The following is a 21,828-nucleotide window of genomic DNA, read 5'->3' on the forward strand; positions in this document are numbered from 1 at the left end:
AAAAAAAAAAAAAAAAAAAAAAGGAAAAACCAAACAGGAATTCTGGGACTGAAGATTTCACTGAATGAAATACAAAATACATTTGAACATGTCAACAACAGACTAGATTAAGCACACGAAAGATTCTCAGAACATTAAGGAAGGCCCTTGGAAATAAGCCAGTGAGACAAAAAGTAATAATTTTTTAAAAAAAGAATGAGAAAAGCCTATGTGACATATGGAACACCATTAAGTAAGCAATTATTCAAATTTTCAGTGTCTTAGGAGAATAGAAAACAAAAATGTTAGAAAACCTGTTTAATAAAATAATAGGTAAAAATTTTCCAAGTCTAGCAAGAGATTTACACATCAGATACACCAAGTTCAGGGATCTATAAGTAAATACAAATCAAAAAGGTCTTCTCCACAGCACATTATATTCAAACTGTCAAAAAATCAAATACATAGAATTCTAAAAATGGCAAGAAAAGCATCTAGTCGCTTATAAAGGAACGCCCATCAAACTAACAGTGGAATTCTCAGCAGAAACCTTACAGGTCAGTAGAGAATGAAATGATATATTCAAAGTGCTGAAAGAAGGCCAGGTACGGTGGCTCACGCCTGTAATCTCAGCACTTCGGGAGACTGAGGCAAGTGGATCATTTGAGGCCAGGAGTTCGAGATCAGCCTGGCCAATATGGTGAAACCCTATCTCTACTAAAAATACAAAAATTAGCTGGGCACGGTGATACATGCCTGTAATCCCAGCTATTCAGGAAGCCAAAGCAGGAGAATCACTTGAACCCTGGAGGCAGAGGCTGCAGTGAGCTGAGATTGCACCACTGCATTCCAGTCTAGGTGGCAGAGCAAGACTCCATCTAAAAAAAAAATAGTTTTTTTTAAAGTGCTGAATAAAAGAAACTGTCAGTCAAGGATACTATACCCAGCAAAGTTATCCTTCATAAATGAATAAGAAATAAAGTATTTCACAAACAAGCAAAAGCTGAGGGAATATATCACCACTAGACTGGCCCTAAAAGAAATGCTTAAGAAAATCCTACATCCAGAAGCAAAAGAACACTGTCTACCATCATGAAAACACACAAAAAAAATAAAAACCACTGATAGAGCAAACACAAACAAGGAAGAGACTTACAACTACAGAAAACCACCAAACCAAAATAATAATTAATGAGAGACAAAGAGGGAACAGATGATATACAAAACAGCCATAAATCAATTAATAAAATGACAGAAATAAGCCTTCACATATCAATAACTCTGAATGTAAACTGATCAAACTTTCCACTTAAAAGATACAGACTAATTTGGCCGGGCGCGGTGTGGCTCACACCTATAATCCCAGCACTTTGAGAGGCCGAGACAGGTGGATCACCTAAGGTCAGGGGTTCAAGACCAGGCTGGTCAACATGGTGAAACCCCATGTCCACTAAAAATACAAAAATTAGCCAGGCGTGGGGGCAGGTGCCTGTAATCCCAGCTACTTGGGAGGCTGAGGCAGGAGAATCGCTCGAACCCAGGAGACAGGTTGCAATGAGCCAAGACCGTACCATTGTACTCCAGTCTGGGCAACAAGAGCGAAACTCCATCTCAAATAAATAAATAATATAGATAGACAGATACTGATTGAATAGATTTTTTTTAATGTTTTTAAAGCATGACCCAACTATATACTACCTACAAGAAACTCATCTCACCTGTAAAGACATATAGGCTAAAATTAAGGGGTGGAAAAAGATATTCCACGCAAACAGAAACCAAAAGTGACTAGAAGTAGTTATACGCGAGTATTGAACAAAACAAACTAAGTCAAAAACTGTAAAAAGAGACAAAGAAGGTCATTAGATAATAGTATAGGGAAAAATTCAGGAGGAGGATATAACAATTCCAAACATATAAGGCACCCAACACTGGAGCACCCAGATATATAAAGCAAGTATTATTAGATCTGCAAGGAGAGATAGATTCCACTACGATAATAGTTAGGGACATCAGGACCCCACTGTGAGCATTAAATGGATCATGTAGATAAAAAATTAAGAGGCCGGGCGCGGTGGCTCAGGCCTGTAATCCCAGCACTTTGGGAGGCCGAGATGGGCGGATCACGAGGTCAGGAGATTGAGACCATCCTGGCTAACACGGTGAAACCCCGTCTCTACTAAAAAAAAACAAAAAACTAGCCGGGCGAAGTGGCGGGCGCCTGTAATCCCAGCTACTCCGGAGGCTGAGGCAGGAGAATGGCCTAAACCCGGGAGGCGGAGCTTTCAGTGAGCTGAGATCCGGCCACTGCACTCCAGCCTGGGCGAAAGAGTGAGACTCCGTCTCAAAAAACAAAAAGCAAAAAAAAAAAAAAAAAAAATAAAGAAAGCCACACTGGATTTAAACTTTATATTAGACCAAACAGACCTAACAGACATTTACAGAACATTTCATCTAACATCTACAGAATACACATTCTTTTCATCAGCATATGGAACATTCTCCAGGACAGATCATGTTAGGACACAAAACGTGTCAACAAATTTTTAAAAATTGAAATTGTATCAATTATCTCCTCAGATAAGAAAGGAATAAAACTAGAAATCAAGAATAATAGGCCGAGTGGGGGAGCTCATGCCTGTAATCCTAGCACTCTAGGAGGCCGAGATGGGTGGATTGCCTGAGCTCAGGAGCTCCAGATTAGCCTGGGCAGCATGGTGAAACCCCATTTTTACTAAAATACAAAAATCAGCCAGGCATGGTGGCGTGCACCTGTAGTCCCAGCTACTTAGGAGGCTGAGGCACAAGAATTGCTTGAATCCAGGAGGCGGAGGTTGCAGTGAGCTGAGATAGTGCCATTGCACTCCAGCCTGGGTGACTAAACAAAACTCTGTCTCAGAAAAAAAAAAAAAAAAGGAGTAAGAGGAACTTTGGAAACTATATAACACATAGAAGTTAAACAAAATGCTTCTGAATGACCACTAGGTCAAGGAAGAAATCAAAAAATTATTGAAACAAATGAAAATCTATGGCCGGGCGCGGTGGCTCACGCCTGTAATCCCAGCACTTTGGGAGGCTGAGGCGGGCGGATCACAAGGTCAGGAGATCGAGACCATCCTGGCTAATACGGTGAAACCCCGTCTCTACTAAAAATACAAAAAATTAGCCTGGCGCGGTGGCGGGCGCCTGTGGTCCCAGCTACTCGGGAGGCTGAGGCAGAAGAATGGCGTGGGCACGGGAGGCGGAGCTTGCAGTGAGCCGAGATCGCGCCACTGCACTCCAGCCTGGGCGAGAGAGCAAGACTCCGTCTCAAAAAAAAAAAAAAAAGAAAAGAAAATCTAATACGACATACCAAAAATCTATGAGATACAGCAAAAACAGTGCTAAGAGGGAAATTTACAGCAACAAATGCCTACATCAAAAAAGCAGTAAGATTTTAAAGAAACAATGTAGCAACGCACCTTAAGGAACTAGAACAAACCAAACCCCAAATTAGTAGAAGGAAAGAAATAATAAAGATCAGAGCAGAACTAAACGAAACGACTTTTTTAAAAAGCACAAAGGAGCAACAAAAAGCTGATTTTTTTGAAAAGGTAAATCAATAAACCACTTGCTAGACTAACCAACATAAAAAGAGAGGACCCAAATAAAATCAGAAATGAAAACGGAGACATTACAACTGATTCCACAGAAATACTAAAGATCATTAAAAACTATTACAAACAATGATACACTAACATACTGGAAAACTGAGAGGAAATTGATACATTCCTAGACATAGACATATACAGTCTACCAAGATTGAATCAGAAAGAAATACAAAACCTGAACAGATCAATAATAAGTAAAGATATTTAATCAGTAATAAAAAGTCTCCCAACAAAGAGAAGTCTGGGACTGGATGGCTTCACTGCCAAATTCTACCAAACACTCATAGAAGAACTAACACCAATTCTCCCCAACTCATTCTACAAGGCCAACATTACCTTAACACCAAAACCAGACAAGGATGCAATAAAAAAATATAAAATATAAAAAAAAGAAATAAAGAAAACTACAGGTCAATATCCCTAATGAACATAGACATAAAAATTCTCAAAATATTGGCAAACTGAATCCAACAATGTTTAAAAAAAAAAAAAAAACACCACCACAATGAAGTGGGATTTATCCCAGAGAGGCAAGGATGGTTACACAAATCAACAAATATGATTCATAACATCAACAGAATACAGGACAAAACCATATGTTCAGCTCAACAGACACAGAAAAAGCACTTGATAAAATTCAGTGTCTCTTCATGATAAAAACTCTTAACAAACTAGGCATAAAAGAAACATACTTCAACATAACAAAGGTCATATATGACAAACCCACAGCTAACATCATACTGAATGGGGAAAAGTTGAAACCCTTTCCTCTTAAGAACTGGAACAAGACTTGGATGCCCACTTTAACCACTCCTATTCAACACAGTACTGCAAGTCCTAGCCAGACCAATCAGGCAAGAGATAAAAAAAGAAAAGGCATCCAAATTAGAAAAGAGGCAGTCAAACTGTCCCTCTTTGCTGCTGATATGATCTTGTATCTAGAAAAACCTAGACTCCACCAAAAAACTCTTAGTTCTGCTAAATAAATTCAGTAAAGTTGCAGGATACAAAATCAACACACATAAATCAATATGCATCCACCTGTGAAGTAGGGAATGTTAAAAAAAAAAAAAATCAACATACAAAACCTGTTTCTATCCACCAATAAATCAAACTAGCTGAGAAAGAAATCAAGAAGGCATTCTCTCTTTACAATAGCTATAAAAACTATAAAACACTGGATAAAATAAATTAAAGAGGGCACAAATGGAAAGACATCCCATGCTCAAGGCTAAGAATTAACATCATTAAAATGACCATACTGCCATAAGCAATCTACATTTTCAATGCAATCACTATCAAAATACCAATGTCTTTTTTCACAGAAATAGAAAAAGCAATCTTAAAATTCATATGAAACCAAAAAGGAGCCCAAACAACCAAAACAATCTTGAGCGAAAAGAATAAAACTACCTGACTTCAAGATACATTACAAGGTTACAGTAACCAAAACAGCATGGTACTGGTATAAAACAGACACGCAGACTAATAGAATAAAACAGAAAATTCAGAAATAAATCCGCATATTTAAAGTCAACTGATTATATTAAATAAACAAACAAAAAGCTTCTGCACAACAAAGGAAACAATCGAGAGTGAAGGGAGAGCACCAATGTCTGGTTTTGGGCGGGAACTGAAACAACCACTACAGCCAACAAGAACTTGGGAAGTATAAATATCAAGCCTTGAAAGGGACCATGCTGCAGCCTGTGAGATGTAAGAAACCAATCAATTACTCACAGTTTGACGACTCTGACAGTGATGATTTTGTTTTTGCAACTTACCTTTAAACAAGAAATCCAGAACAACATCAAAGGAGTTAAAACAAGATAAACCAAAACCTAATTTGAACAATCTCCAGAAAGAAGTCCCACTAGAAGAGAAAACCCCTAACAAAAAGAATGGCTTTAGATGACAAGTTCTACCAGAGAGACTTAGAAGTTGCACTAGCTTTATCAGTAAAGGAACTTCCAACAGTCACCACTAATGTGCAGAAGTCTCAAGATAAAAGAGTTGAAAAACATGGCAATAGTAGAACAGAAACAGAGAATAAGTCTCCTCATATCTCTAATTGCAGTGTAGCCAGTGATTTTTAGATTTGGATAAGATTACCGAGAAAGACGATGGTGGTATTCAAGGGAAAAGAAAAGCAGCATCTAAAGCTGCAGTACAACAGAGGAAAATTCTTCTGAAAGGCAGTGATGGCAATAGTGCTAATGACTCCGAACCAGACTTGGCAACTGGTGAAGATTCTGAGGATGATTCTGATTTTGGTGAGAGTGTGGATAATGACGCAGATTTCTCTATGAGAAAAAGTAAAGTTAAAGAAATTAACCAAAAAAAAAAAGAAGTAGTAGTAGTAGTGAAGGTAAAATCCCCAGTAGAAAAGAAAGAGAAGAAATCTAAATCCAAATGTAATGCTTTAGTGACTTTGGTAGACTGCTCCGGCTGTCGTCAAATCAGAATCTCAGTCCTTGCCAAAAGAGATTTATCTTTCTTCAGATGCTACTAGGAAACCATTATAAATATGCGGTCCTTCAGCTGAAAGCAAGAGACCTAAATGGTTCTACCAGCATCTGGAAATAGCAGCAATAGCAGCAGCCCACTGGCAGGAGTGTCCATGAAGTCTCCAAATCAGAGTCTCTGCTGTGGCTTGTCCAGATCAGCACAAGTTAAACCTTTGCATCCAAATGCTACTAGACGCTGACTGTGGTACCTGCGAAATGTTTGGCTGAAAGCAGCACAGCTTCACAATGGTGTTTGTATTTGATTTGTGTTTATATCTGAGGCAGGTATTGTAATATAAAGGATTCCATTACCATGTCCTATAAATGATCTCTAGCCATTTTATGATTATGTTCTCTGTAAAGCTCTTCAATATCTCAATGAGAGCTTTGTTTGTAAGAATTATCTTCTCATGCCTTTCCTTCTGGAGAGCATATTCTATTTTCCTGTCAGTTTGACATGGAGGAAGTCCACATCACATGCAGTTCTTTTCTGGTTACATGATGTGCCTTTCTAGCTTTGTCTAGTTTATAGCACCTTAACGTTAACTGTTCAGTTTTATCTCACACAGGGAAACACTCTCATTTCTTTCATAAGACATTTCTGAAATCTCATAAACTACTTAAGCTACATTATCAGTTTTATTGCAAAGATGTTTTGTATTTTAGCCAAATCTTTTTATAGTAAGAGTTCAGAAGTATTTTACATACTAAAATGGTTGGTGTATTATGGCATGTGTCTCCTATTTAGATGGTTTTTCTATAGCAAATAGAATTTAAAGACATTTAATGACACCTTCATTGTCAAAACCTTTAATAAAAGTGGAAATGTTTTGAAATGCTTTTTTCTTGATACCATTGCAGCCACTTTTTTTTTTTTTTTTTTGAGGGGGAATCTTGCTCTATCACCCAGGCTGGCGCCATCTCGGCTCACTGGAACCTCTGCCTCCCACGTTCAAGTGATTCTCACACCTCAGCCTCCCGAATAGGTGGGATTACAGGCAACCACCACCACACCCAGCTAATTTTTGTATTTTTAGTAGAGACAGGGTTTCACCATGTTGGCCAGGCTGGTCTTGAACTCCTGGCCTCAAGTCATCTGCCCGCCTTGGCCTCCCAAAGTGCTGGGATTACAGGCATGAGCCACTGCACCCCGCCAACATCCACCTGCTTCTGACTGTCCACACTATAAAATGAGAGCTCTGCCAAAATGTTAGCCTTTTTCTTATAAATATAAACAAGGGAAAAGCTGTTTCTTCAAATATTAACTTTTTGTTAAGCCAGTTCTTCAGAAAGTAGTTGTCAAGTATTTAGCCATCCCTATTATGATATTAGATAATACAGCTTCTTAGGAAGCTTAGATCTCAGTTTACTGTGAAAAACAATTGTAATCAATATTTTAGATTTACGGTGAGAATTTCAACTAGCTTCTGATCAATTTTTATAAAAAATTTTCAAATCATATTAACCATTTAAAAATGTATAATACTTAACTCAGTTCTTCTCAGTTTATGGGAACATCTGTGTTAATGTGAAAGTAATTAATTTAGAATTGTGATTAAAGTGAGCATTTGTCTAAAAAAAAGGGTGAAGAGACATCTGCTGAATGGGAGAAAACATGTGCAAACTATTCAACAAGTGACTAATACCTAGAATATACAAGGAACTCTAACAACAAAAACAAAATCCCCACCAATAATCCCATTTAAAAGCAGGCTAAGGACATGAATAGATATTTTTCAAAAAATGGCATACAAATGGCAAACAAGTATATGAAAACATGCTCAACATCACTAATCATTAGGGAAATGCAAATGAAAACCACATGAAATATCATTTCACCCAAGTTAAAGTGGCTATTATTTAAATAACAAAAAAGGCCAGGTGTGGTGGCTCACGTCTGTAATCTCAGCACTCTGGGAGGCCGAGGCAGGCAGATCACTTGAGGTCAGCAGTTTGAGACCAGCCTGGTCAACACATGGCAAAATCCCATCTCTACTAAAAACACAAAAAATTAGCCAGGCATGGTGGCACGTACCGTAGTCCCAGCTACTTGGGAGGCTGAGACACGAGAATCACTTGAACCTGGGAGGCAGAGGTTGCAGTGAGCTGAGATTGCACCACTGCACTCCAGCCTGGGCAACAGTGAGTGAGATTCCGTCTCAAAATTATAAATAAAAAGAAAACAAAAGACAAAAAAGACAGTGGTAAGGATAGAAAAAAAGGGAACTCTTATACAGTGTTAGTAAGAATGTAAATTAGTACATACTTTCTGGAAAACAGTATGAAAATTTCTCAAAAAACTAAAAACAGAACTACTACATGATCCAGCAATCCCACTACTGGGTAGTTATCCAAAGGAAAAGAAATCAGTGTATTAAAGGGATATGTGCACTTGCATGTTTACTGTAGCACTATTCACACAATAGCAAATACATGTAATTAAGCTAAGTGTTCATCAACAGATACACAGGGCCAGGCACAGTGCTAGGTCTATAATCCTAGCACTCTGGGAGGCCAAGGCAGGAGGACTGCTTGAACCCAGGAATTTGAGACCAGTTTGGGCAATATAGTGAAACCCCCATTTCTACAAAAAAATGGTTTTTTTAATTAGCCAGGTGTGGTGGGGTATGCTTGTGGTCCCAGCTACCCACTGCAGTGAGCCATGATTGCACCACTGCACTCCAGCCTGGGCGACAGAGTGAGACCCTGTCTTTAAAAACAAACAAACAAGCAAGCAAACAAAAAAAACAGATTAATGGATATAGGCAGCATATATACACAATGGAACACTATTTGGTCATTAAAAAAGAATGAAATCATGTCATCTGCAGCAACATGGATGGACCTGGAGGTCACTATGTTAAGTGAAATAAGCCAGGACTAGAAAGACAATTATGTTCTCACTCATTCAGTGGGTTTAAAAGATTGATCTCATAGAGGTAGACAGTAGAATGACAGACACCAAAGTCTGAGAAGGGTGCATGGGTGGTAGGTAATGAAGACAGGTTGGTCAATGTACACAAACATATTGTTAAAGTATAAAAATTCTAATATTCTATAGCAGAGTAGGGTGACTACAGTTAGCAAAACTGTGTATTTCAAAGTAGATAGAAGAGAGAACTTTAAATGTTCCTAAAACATAGAAATTATAAATACTCAAGGTGACAGATATCCCAAATACCCTGACTTGATCACTACACATCCTATGTAACAAAATGTCACATGTGCCTCATAAATATGTAAAATATTATGTATCAATAAAAAACAAAAAAACAGGAAAGGAGAAGAGAAGCAAAGAAAAAGGATGGCAAACAAAGCAAGATGACAAAAATCTAGATATATCATAATCAAAATAGATGTGAATGAATTTAACTCATTTGTAACAGAAAATAACAAAAATAACATACAGGCTGGGCACGGTGGCTCATGCCTGTAATCCTGGCACTTTGGGAGGCCAAGGTGGGAGGATCACCTGAGGTCAGGAGTTAAGAGACCAGACTGGTCAACATGGCAAAACCCCGTCTCTACCAAAAATGCAAAAATTAACGGGGTGTGGGAATGTGCGCCTGTAATCCCAGCTACTCGGGAGGCTGCGGCACAAGAATCACCTGAACCCAGGAGGCAGAGGTTGCAGTGAGTCGAGATTGCGCCACTGTACTCCAGCCTGGGCAACAGAGCGGGACTCGGTCTCAAAAAATAAATAAAATAAAATAAAGTAATAGAAAATAAAATAAAACAACATACAAATTCAACTAAAGCTGTTTATAAAAGTGAACTAAAACATTAACAAAGAAAAGACGAAAAAAACTAAATTCTGGCAAACCTTTTTTTTAAAAAAGTGGTATGGCCATTTTTTAAAAAAGGTGTTACAGCAATTTTAACATCAGACAAAACAATTTTATTGCAACATTAGAAGGTATGGAGACATGAGATATATATGTATATATATATATATATATATATATATATAAATATAAAATAAAATAAAATAAAAACATACCAAAGCCTTATACACAGCTATCAAAATAAGGCAAAAAGAAAGTTCCAAGAAAAAAATTAATCTTCAATCACTGCATGAGCCTCTAATTTACTTACATTAGAAACAGATAGATCAGAATATCTGAACACCAGTAAGTAGATATAATATTTGATCTACAAAGTTAGTAAATTTGATCTAAGTTATATAAAGAACCCTCCACCAAACAAAAAAATAAAAATGTAATTATTTTCAAGTACATGTGAAACATTTTCAAAATAAAGTCACAATGAAAAACAAAAAAGGAACTTTTATTTAAGACCACCTTTAACCACAATATAATGTTGAAATCAACATTTTCAAATATTTATTAACTTAGAAATGAACTTCTAAATTTAAAATGATAAACTATAAAAATCAGAACTGAATGACAATAAATGTACCATGCCATCAAAATGTGCAGCTCAGCTAAAATTAGTCTTAATGCTCTTGAAACAAAACAATAAGACTGAATATGCTTAACTAATATACTCAATCAAGAAACTAGGAGGAAAAAAAAAAGAGTAAACCTAAAGAAAACATAAGTATGTTAATCTTCTTAAATTTTCTCTATATTTTATGATGTTTTGACATCTTGGGTCCTACAACCCAGGAGCGACTGTACCTCCCAGGGTTAATTCCTAGAGATAGCAAGCAACTTGCCTCTGAACACACCTTTGATATGCAACCAAGCAATCTAGAGTCTATACCACAATCATCTTCTTTAAATAACTCTCACACACCAGGCCAGTATTCCTTCTGCCCTAACATACCCCAGGGCCAGGTACTGGCCAACCAGGGACCATACCTATAACCCAGAACACACCAAAATTATGCAAATTATCCAAATTTACTCAAGTTTGCCTATCCTGTCTTGTCCATTTTTTTTTTTTTTTTTTGAGACAGAGTCTCGCTCTGTCGCCAGACTGGAGGGCAATGGCACAATCCCTGCTCACTGCAACCTCCACTTCTCCCGGGTTCAAGCGATTCTCCTGCCTCAGCCTCCCCAGTAGCTGGAACTACAGGCATACTCCACCACACCCAGTTAATTTTTGTATTTTCAGTAGAGATGGGGTTTCACCATGTTGGCCAGGATGGTCTTGATATCTAGCCCTTGTGATCCACCCACCTCAGCCTCCCAAAGTGCTGGGATTACAGGCGTGAGCCACCACGCCCAGTCGCCTATTCTTTTCCACAGAAACCACAATACACCAGTTAGAATGGCCATCATTAAAAAATCAGGAAACAACCGGTGTTGGAGAGGATGTGGAGAAATAGGAACACTTTTACACTGTTGGTGGGATTGTAAACTAGTTCAACCATTATGGAAAACAGTATGGCGATTCCTCAAGGATCTAGAACTAGATGTACCATATGACCCAGCCATCCCACTACTGGGTATATACCCAAAGGATTATAAATTATTCTACTACAAAGACACATGCACACGTATGTTTATTGCAGCACTATTCACAATAGCAAAGACTTGGAATCAACCCAAATGTCCATCTGTGACAGACTGGATTAAGAAAATGTGGCACATATACACCATGGAATACTATGCAGCCATAAAAAAGGATGAGTTTGCGTCCTTTGTAGGGACATGGATGCAGCTGGAAACCATCATTCTTAGCAAACTATCACAAGAAGAGAAAACCAAACACCGCATGTTCTCACTCATAGGTGGGAACTGAACAATGAGATCACTTGGACTCGGGAAGGGGAACATCACACACTGGGCTTATCATGGGGAGGGGGGAGGGGGGAGGGATTGCATTGGGGAGTTATACCTGATATAAATGATGAATTGATGGGTGCTGACGAGTTGATGGGTGCAGCACACCAACATTGCACAAGTATACATATGTAACAAACCTGCACGTTATGCACATGTACCCTAGAACTTAAAGTATAATAAAAATAAAAAATAAAAAAAATAAAAAAAAAAAACAAGCTCTGGCCTATGTTTTTCTACTCCTTCTGCTTCCTGACCAACCTTGGTGCTTTCCCATGGGGACTTCGATGACATGTCTGTCTCCTGTTTCTAGGTAACAGTGAGTACAAAACTCTTCTTCCATGACAGTCTTTTTGGTCTCTGTATGTCTTACCATATCTTATTTTGAGACAAGAAGGGAAATAAATAGCAGTAATTAATGAATTGGAAAACAGAAAAAAAAAAACCCAGAGTAGAGAAGAGTTTCTCAAACTTAAGAATCAAAAAGCATAAACCACAAAGGAAAAGATATTATGGAAAAGGGTAAGTACATTAATTTCCTCTTATTTCTTCAAAATCAGCTGAGATATAATTCACCTACAAAACTAATTTTAAGTGTACAGTTTAATGAGTTATGACAAATGTAGACAGTCGTGTAACCCACACCACAATCAAGATCTAAAACACTTGCATCACCCAAAAAAGTTATATTATGCCCCTTTACAGTCATTTCTCTCCAGAATGGCAAAAGCACTGATAGGCTGTCATCAGTTTGCCTTTTCTTGAATTCCATACAAATGGAATCACATAGTTGACTATGTTAAAGTGAAAACTGTTCAGCACATCTCCATTATCAAAAAAATCAGCTTGCCGGGCGCAGCAGCTCATGCCTATAATCCTAGCACTTTGGGAGGCCGAGGCAGGCAGATCACCTGAGGTCAGTAGTTCAAGACCAGCCTGACCAAGATGGAGAAACTCCATCTCTACTAAAAATACAAAATTAGCTGGGCGTGGTGGCATATGCCTGTAACCTCAGCTACTTGGGAGGCTGAGGCAGGAGAATTGCCTGAACCCGGGAGGTGGAGGCTGTGGTGAGCTGAGATAGTAGCGCCACTGCACTCCAGCCTGAGCAACAAGAGTAAAACTCCATCTCAAAAAAACAAAACAAAAACATCAGCTTATTTCTGAAAAATATAATTAAAAGTACTAATAAGAGAAGAAAATCTAGCAAAATTAGGAACACAGCAAAATTCAGGAAACAACTTACCAGAACAGAACTGAGAAGGTGGCAGGATGGAACTGGAACCTTTGCATTCCAGGGGAAGTAGGATATACACTTACTGTAGAAATGAGTTTCCCTTTCCAGCCCTGAGTGTCTCTGGACATTTACAGTACCTCAATGGCTTCAAAATGTTTGCTTTGCCAATCTGGGATTCACTTTAACATCACCTCAAACCAAAGAACTCGTTTAATGGGGAAGAAGATACAACATTAAGCACATGACCATGGCATCCACTGGTCCTACACCACATACCACATCACCTAGAAACTGTGAGGCTAACAAAATCATAAAGTGGTGCATTAAATTAAAAGCTCGATTAAGAAGCCATTCTGCTGGTCATTTGGGATGCAGCATATGCACTGAACCAATGGCTACGCTATTATATCCCTACTACCTAAGATGCACGGGCTTAAAACCAAGGTGTAGAGAAGTTAGATTGACTCTTCACCATCACTCCCAGTAACGTACTTACAGCATGTGGATTTCCTATCCCCACAATTTAAAATCTCTGCTGTATTAGAGATCCTGAGGGTAATGCTTCCACAGTAGGGGTTCACAGAGCCTAAAGCCACAACCACCACTTGGTCACTATGGGCTTCTCATACTGATGAACACGCAGGCAAAGAAAGGAATAAACATACTAGCAGTGATAAGAGACCCTGATTATTACGACCTGTTGTAAACAACGGGATTAGGGAGCAATCTGTCTGGAATGCAGGGTATTTCCATGCTTGGTAATAGGGTAAACAGGAAATTACAGCAACCATAGCTCAAAACAGGCAAGGCAACTAAAGGCTGAAGTGCCACAAGGATGGAAGCCTAAAGGACACAAGCAACTTAAACCAGCTTAAATGCTGGCCCAGCATAAAGGAAATCTAGAATAGGTAGTAAAAGAAGGTAATGATGAATAGTAATTCCTGCCTCAATACCAGTAGAAGCAACAGGTACCACTGGCTTGTATCACTAACCCTTCTCAAATTTCCATGGAAGATATCAAGACTTGGTGATGGATTAGAATCTATGTAGGGTTTAAGCCAATCTGAGCAAAGCAAGATGTAGATTCTATTAAAAGTCTCATGCCTCAAAAACAAAGATAAAGAGATGGGACTTAATTAAAATAAAAAGCTTCTGCACAGCAAAAGACACAATCAGCAGAGTAAACAGCCCACAGAGTGGGAGAAAATCTTCACCATCTATACATCTGACAAAGGACTAACATCCAGAATCTATAAGGAATTCAAATCTGCAAAAGAAGAACAATCCCATCAAAAAACAGACTCAGGACATGAATAGACAGTTCTCAAATGAAGATACACAAATGGCCAACAAATGAAAAAATGTTCAACATCACTAATTATCAGGGATATGCAAATCAAAACCACAATGCAGTACTACCTTACTCCTGCCAAGAATGGCCACAATCAAAAAAATCAAAAATAGATGTTGGCGTGGATGTGGTGAAAAGGGACCGCTTTTACAATGTTTGTGGGAATGTAAACTAGTATGGAGATTCCTTAAAGAACTGAAAGTAGATCCAGCAATCTCACTCCTGTGTATCTATCCAGAGGAAAAGAAGTCATTATACGAAAAAGATACTTGCATATGCATGTTTACAGCAGCACTATTCACAACTGCAAAAATATGGAACCAGCCCAAATGTCCATCAATTAACAAGTGGGTAAAGAAAATATGGTGTGTATATATAGCATGGACTATTACTCAACCATAAAAAGAAATAAAATAATGGCAATTGCAGCAACCTGGATGGAACTGGAGACCATTATTCTAACTGAAGTAACTCAGGAATGGAAAACCAAACGTCGTATAGTCTCCATTCATAAGTGGGAGCTAAGCTATGAGGATGCAAAAGCATATGAATAAGGGTGGTAGTGTGAGGGATAAAAGACCACACATTGGGTACAGTGTACATTGCTGTTGGGTGATAGCTGTACCCATCTCAGAAATCACCACTAAAGAACTTACTCAGTTCTAGAGGTCATTACAGTTCTACAGGTCATTAAGTCTAAAACAGGTCTTACAGGCATGTTTGGCATTTGCAGCAGCCTGGATGGAGCAGATTACAAAGCTACCATCAAAGCCTGCATTCCTTCAGGAGGCTCTAGAGAAGAATCTGTTCTTTGTCTATTCCAGATCCTAGAGGCTGCTTACATTCCTTTGCTCTTGGTCGCATCATCAAGATTTCTGCTTTCATCATCACATCCCTTTCTTGAACTAATTGATTCCCTCTGATAAGGACTCGTGTGATTACCAGAGCCCACTCAGATAATCCAGGACATCAGTAGCACAAGTGACCAAAAAGAGTAAAACTGGACTTCATCAAAATTAAGATCTTTTAACATACTTTGTATATGAAAGGACACTAAATTAATACAGTGAAAAGGCAACCTACAGAAAGAAATATTTGGAATCACACCTGACAGGACACTGAAATTCAGAATATATAAAGAACTCTTACAAGTCAACAACAACAAACAATCCAGCTGGGTGTGGTGACTCACACCTATAATCCCAGCACTTCGGGAGGCTGAGACAGGAGGATCCCTTGAGGCTAAAAAGTTCAAGACCTGCCTGGGCAACATAGTGAGACCCCCATCTCTACAAAAAATAAATAAATGTGCCAGGCAGTGGCATACACCTATAGTCCTAGCTACTCAGGAGGCTGAGACAGGAGGATCATTTGAGCCCAGAAGGATGAGACTGCAATGAGCCATGATTATGTCACTGCATTCCAGCCTGAGTGATACAGTAAGACTTTGTCTCTAAAAAAAATAAAATAAAAGTCCAACACAAAAATGGGGAAGGAACTGAACAGACAGTTCTCGAAAGAAGATATGCAAACAGTGAATAAGCACATGAAAAGATGATCATATCACTAGCCATTAGAAAAATCCAAATCAAAACCACAATGAGATAATACCACCTCACAACCATCACCATGGCTATTTAAAAAAAAAAGATGACGATGACAGAAAATAACAATCGTTGGTAAAGATGTAGAAAATTAGAACCCTTGTGCATTGCTGGTGGGAAGATAAGATGGTACAGCCACTGTGGAAACCCATATGGCAGTTCTTCAAAAAATAAGAAACAGAATTACCATATGATCCAGGCAATTTCACTTCTGGATATAAACCCAAAAAAGTAAAAGTGAGAACTCAAATAGATATTTGTAAACCCATGTCTGTAACAGCATTATTCACAATAGCCAAAAAGTGGAAGCAACCGAAGTGTCCATCATCAGGCCAGGCATGATGGCTCATGCCTGTAATCCCAGCACTTTGGAAGGCTGAGGCGGCTGGATCACCTGAGGTCAAGAGTTCAAGACCAGCCTGACCAACATGGCAAAACCCCCATCTCTATTAAAAATACAAAATTAACCAGGCATGGTGGCCCATGCCTGTAATCCCAGATACTTGGGAGGCTGAGGCAGGAGAATTACTTGAACCCAGGAGGCGCAGGTTGCAAATGAGCAGAGATCGTGCCACTGCACTCCAGCCTGGGCAACAAGAGCAAAACTCCACCTCAGTGTCCATCATCAGTTGAATGAGTAAACAACATGTGGTAAATACAGATTCAATGGAACAGTACCAGCCTTTGGTGGGGGAGGAACTTTGACACATGCTACAATGTGAATAAATCTTGAAGACACTGTACTCAGTGAAATAAGCCAGTCATAAAGGACAAATATTGTATGACTTATTTCACTTATACACGGTTCCAAGACTTGTCAAATTCATAGAGACAGAAAGTAGAATGGTGGTTGCCAGAGGTTGGGGGGATGGCAGACTTGGGAGGAGTTGTTTAACAGGTACAGAGTTTCAGGTGGCCAAAATGAAAAAGTTATGCAAACAGGTGGTGGTGATGGTTGTGTAACAATGTGAATATACTTAATACTGTACACTTAAAAATGGTTAAAATGGTAAATTTTATGTTACACATATCTTACCACAATAACTTTTTAAAAACATGTACATGAATGCCAGTAGCCATATTATTTGTAATAGCCATAAGGGAGAAAAAACTCAAATGCCTGTAAACTGATGAATGGATAAAATGTGGTATTAACTGTAAAATTACGTATTATTCAGCAATAAAAAGGAATGAAGTAACAGTATGTGCTATAACATGGATGAACCCTAAAAACATCAAGTTGCTGGGTGCAGTGGCTCATGCCTATAATCCTAGCTCTTTGGGAGGCAGAGGTGAGAGGATCACTTGAGCCCAGGCGTTGAAGACCAGCCTGAGCAACACAGTGAGACTATCTCTACAAAAAAAAAAAAAAAAAAAAAATTAGCCTGGCATGGTGGCACATGCCTGCAGTCCCAGCTACTCAGGAGACTGTGGCAGGAGGATCACTTGTGCCTAGATGGCAGAGGTTGCAGTGAGCCGTGATCAAGCACTGCACTACAGTCTGAGCAACAGAGCAAGACCTTGCCTCCAAAAAGAAAAAAACAAACAAACAAACAAACAAAAAAACCATTGAGCTAAGTGAAAGAAAGCAGTCACAAAGGACCATATATTATAGGATGCCACTTATATGTAAGGTTCAAGAATGAGCAAATGTATAGAGACAGAAGGCAGATTAATGGTTTCCTAGGACACAGAGAGGGAAGGTTAGGGGTGACAACTAATGAGTATGGCATTGTTTTGGGAGGTTATTAAAATGTTCTAATAAGGCCGGGTGCAGTGGCTCACAAGGTCAAGAGATTGACACCATCCTGGCCAACATGGTAAAACCCCGTCCCTACTAAAAATACAAAAAATTAGCTGGGCATGGTGGCAGGCGTCTGGAGTTCTGGTTACTCAGGAGGCTGAGGCAGAAGAATCACCTGAACCCAGGAGGCAGAGGTTGCAGTGAGCCAAGATTTCACCCCTGCACTCCAGGCTGGTGACACAGCGAGACGCCGTCTCAAAAAAAAAAAAAAGTTCTAATATTGTGGTGATGATTGCACAACTCTGAATATACTAAAAGCTGAATTGTATACTTTTAATAAGTGAACTGTATAGTATGTGAATCATATCTCAATAAAACTTTTTTTAAAAACCAACAAGACTAATAACAGAACGGAATCATAAAATAAAGCAAGGGGGGCCGGGCGCAGTGGCTCACGCTTGTAATCTCAGCACTTTGGGAAGTCGAGGCAGGCAGATCACGAGGTCAGGAGTTCGTGACCAGCCTGGCCAACATGGCAAAACCCCGTCTCTACTAAAAATACAAAAATTAGCTGGGAGTGGTGGCAGGTGCCTGTAATTCCTGCAACCTGGGAGGCTCAGGCAGGAGAATAGCTTGAACCTAGGAGGAGGAGGTTGCAGTGAGCAGAGATTATGCCATTGCACTGCAGCCTGGACGACAAGAGCAAGACTCCATCGGAGCAGGAGGGGGAGGAGGAGGGGGAGGAGTGGGTGGAGGAGAAGGAGGGGGGGAGGAAGGACAAGGAAGGACAAGGAAGGAGAAGGAGAAGAAGGAGGAGAAGGAGGAGGAGGAGAAGGAGGAGAAAGAGGAGGAGGAGGAGGAGGAGGAGGAAGAGAAGAAGGAGAAGGAGAAGTAGAAAAGGAAAGAATAACAAAGGCAATGAATAAAAGATAATGAGAACAGAAACATTACAGTTTGAATTCTTGCTCTGTCATTTATTATCTGTGTAACACTGATGAAGTTATCAAACCTCTGTGCCTCAGTAACACCTACCTACAGGATTGCTGTGAGGACTTAACAAAATAGGTAAAACAGTACAGTGTCTGAGACATAGCTGTCTTTCCCTGTCCTATTCTCCTACCTAATGCTAAAAATTCCACCACCAATTTTATGGAAACATAAATTCAATGACAGTTGTTATCTGAGTTTTATGTTAAAGAAGTTATGTCTGTTCCAGGTGGCAAATAACTTAAAAGTCACCAATTATATGTAACTGGCAAAGCAATTTTCAACTAATTCACTGCAAGTTGATATTAAGGCACAGGAAAATATACACTTTATCTCTCAACTTCTTTTTCTCCTTCTTACCTTCATTTTTAAACAATTCTTTCCTCACCTTCCTGCCTTTTTAACTTATCCTTTATTCCAAACTACCAGTCTTACTTAGGCTGCTATTTATCAGAAGAAAAGGAAACAGTAACTTTTTTCCATTTTATGTTAAGATAGAAACATGGCGGTGCACTCCTGTAGTCCCAGCTACTCAAGAGGATAAGGTGGGAAGATCACTTGAGGCCAAGAGTAGGAGGCCGCAGTGCACTATGATGGTGCCTGTGAATAGCCACTGCACTCCAGTCCGGAAAACACAGTGAAACCTTATTTCTATAGAAATAAAATACAATATAAAAGATAGCGGCTGGGCACAGCGGCTCATGCTTGTAATCTCAGCATTTTGGGAGGCCGAGGCGGGTGGATCACCTGAGGTCAGGAGTTCGAGACCAGCCTGGCCAACATGGAGAACCCCATCTCGAGTAAAAACACAAAAATAGCCGGGTGTGGTGGCGCACGCCTGTAGTCCCAGCTACTTGGGAGGCTGAGGAACAAGAATCGCTTGAACCCAGGAGGTGGAGGTTGCAGTGAGCTGAGATTGCGCCATTGCATTCCAGCCTGGGTAATAAGAGCAAAACTCCATGTTAGAAAAAAAGAAAAAGAAAGATAGGGGAAAAAATGACTGATCATGTAGCTACAGGACAGTTCCAAACTCTGCTTAAGTGACTCATTAAAGTTCCCTAAACAAAAAATGAACAAACTTTAAAAACATGAGAATGAAAAGGCATACAGGAAAGTTTCTTTTGTGTTCACAGGTCTCTTATTTATCTGGAGACAAAATTGTATGACATCTACAGACTCTGACAGCAATTTCTTAGTACAGCTGGCTCTCTGTATCCATGGGTTCCACATCCACGAATTCAATCAGCTGTGGATTTAAAACACTCAGGGGAAAAAAAGGACCTGTACTAAACATATACAGGCTTGTTTTCCTTGTCATTATTCCCTAAACAATACAGTATTAACTACCTAAATATCACTTATAATGTATTAGGTAATCTAAAGATGACTTCAAGTATACAGGAGAATGTGCATAGGTTATATGTAAACACTACCCCATTTTACACAAGACACTCAAGCATCCTCAAATTTTGGTCTCTGCAAGAGTCTTGGAACCAATACCTCATGGATACCAAAGGACAAGTATAGTCTATCCATAACCAAGTTTTACCACAAAATAAAAAAAAAAGGATAACTATATACTACCTATAGCCAAGTTACTACCAAAAAACATATACTTTAAGTCAGGTGCTCTAAGAAGTTAGTGTTAATACAATTTTATTAACCCATGCTTCCATTTTAAGTATTCCCTCATTTGATTTTAATGTTAATTGAAAATTTACTTTCAAACTACTTTAAAGGACAATGTCTTTCAAAGGGACACCCGCCTTATAAATGCTTCCGGAATAAGATTCAGTAAAAGGATGTGGTTTAGAACAGATGAAATACCACTGTACTGCTGCTTTTATACATGTTCAGATCAGAAAACTCCTACTAAAAACATGCCAAAATAAATAAATGTCTATGGAAGCTTTTAAGTTAGTCATTCCAACTTTACAGCATTCTAAAAAGAACGTTATCTCTTAAGAAAGGTTGCTATAAAGAGCGCAGAACCTTTTCTCCTGTTACAAACCCCTTAACCTTGATGCCTAACTGTATTATCTCACTGTATTTCACTTCAGAAATATTTACTGGACAATGAGTGCACCGAGTAAGCATGCTAAGTGGTTTTAATACACTGTCATTAATCACCACAGCAAACTGATAAAATCCGTATTAATATCACCATTTTTAACTGAAGAAACTAAGGCCTCAAAGGTTTAACTACGCTGGGTGCAGTGGCTCACACTTGTAATCCCAGCACTTTCGGAGGTCGAGGCAGGCGAAATCACTTGAGCCCAGGAGTTCGAGGCCAGCCTGGGCAACATGACAAAATCCCGTCTCTACAAAAACTCAAAAATTAACCATTCATGGTGGGACGCACCTGTAGTCCCAGCTACTTAAGGAGCTGAAGAGTATCGAGCCACTGCACTTCAGCCTAGGTGACAGAGCAAGACCCTGTCTCAAAAAAGTTTAAGTAATGTGCCCAAGGTTATAGCTGGAAAAGACAATTCCTTCCTTTCATAATTTCTATTATGCAAAATTTCAAACACAGATTAAAGAAGAGAACAAACCCCCCCTTAAACCCACCATGTAGCTAAAATCATCAACTCATGGTCACTTGTCCATGGCCACAATATCCATATTTTCACCCACTCCTGTTTCCTTGCTGAAGTATTTTGAAGCAAAAAACTTTTTTCTGTAAATATTTCAGTGTATAACTCTAAAAATTTGTCTGTAAATATTTCAGTGTATATCTCTAAAAAATAAACATTTTCATCCATAAATATTTAAGTAAATATCTCTAAAACATAAGAACTTCGGCAGGTGCAGTGGCTCACACCTATAATCTCAACACTTTGGGAGGCCGAGGTGGGCAGATCACTTGAGGTCAGGAGTTCGAGATCATCCTGGCCAACATGGTGAAAACCTGTCTCTACTAAAAATACTAAAATTAGCCAGGCATTGTGGCAGGTGCCTGTAATCCCAGCTACTTGGGAGGCTGAGGCAAGAGAATCCCTTGAACCCAGGAGGCGGAGGT

General features: G+C 39.1%; 1 protein-coding gene and 1 pseudogene across 3 annotated transcripts in view; one reads left to right on the top strand and one right to left on the bottom strand.

Moving 5' to 3' along the window:
- Positions 1-21,828, bottom strand: part of NCK1 (NCK adaptor protein 1) — a 118,122-nt gene that overhangs the window by 64,837 nt on the left and 31,457 nt on the right. The window lies entirely within an intron of this gene.
- LOC105523408 lies at positions 5,327-6,336 on the top strand (annotated as a pseudogene).

Source organism: Colobus angolensis, unplaced genomic scaffold, assembly GCF_000951035.1.
Source record: "Colobus angolensis palliatus isolate OR3802 unplaced genomic scaffold, Cang.pa_1.0 Scaffold46, whole genome shotgun sequence".
NCBI lineage: Eukaryota > Metazoa > Chordata > Mammalia > Primates > Cercopithecidae > Colobus > Colobus angolensis.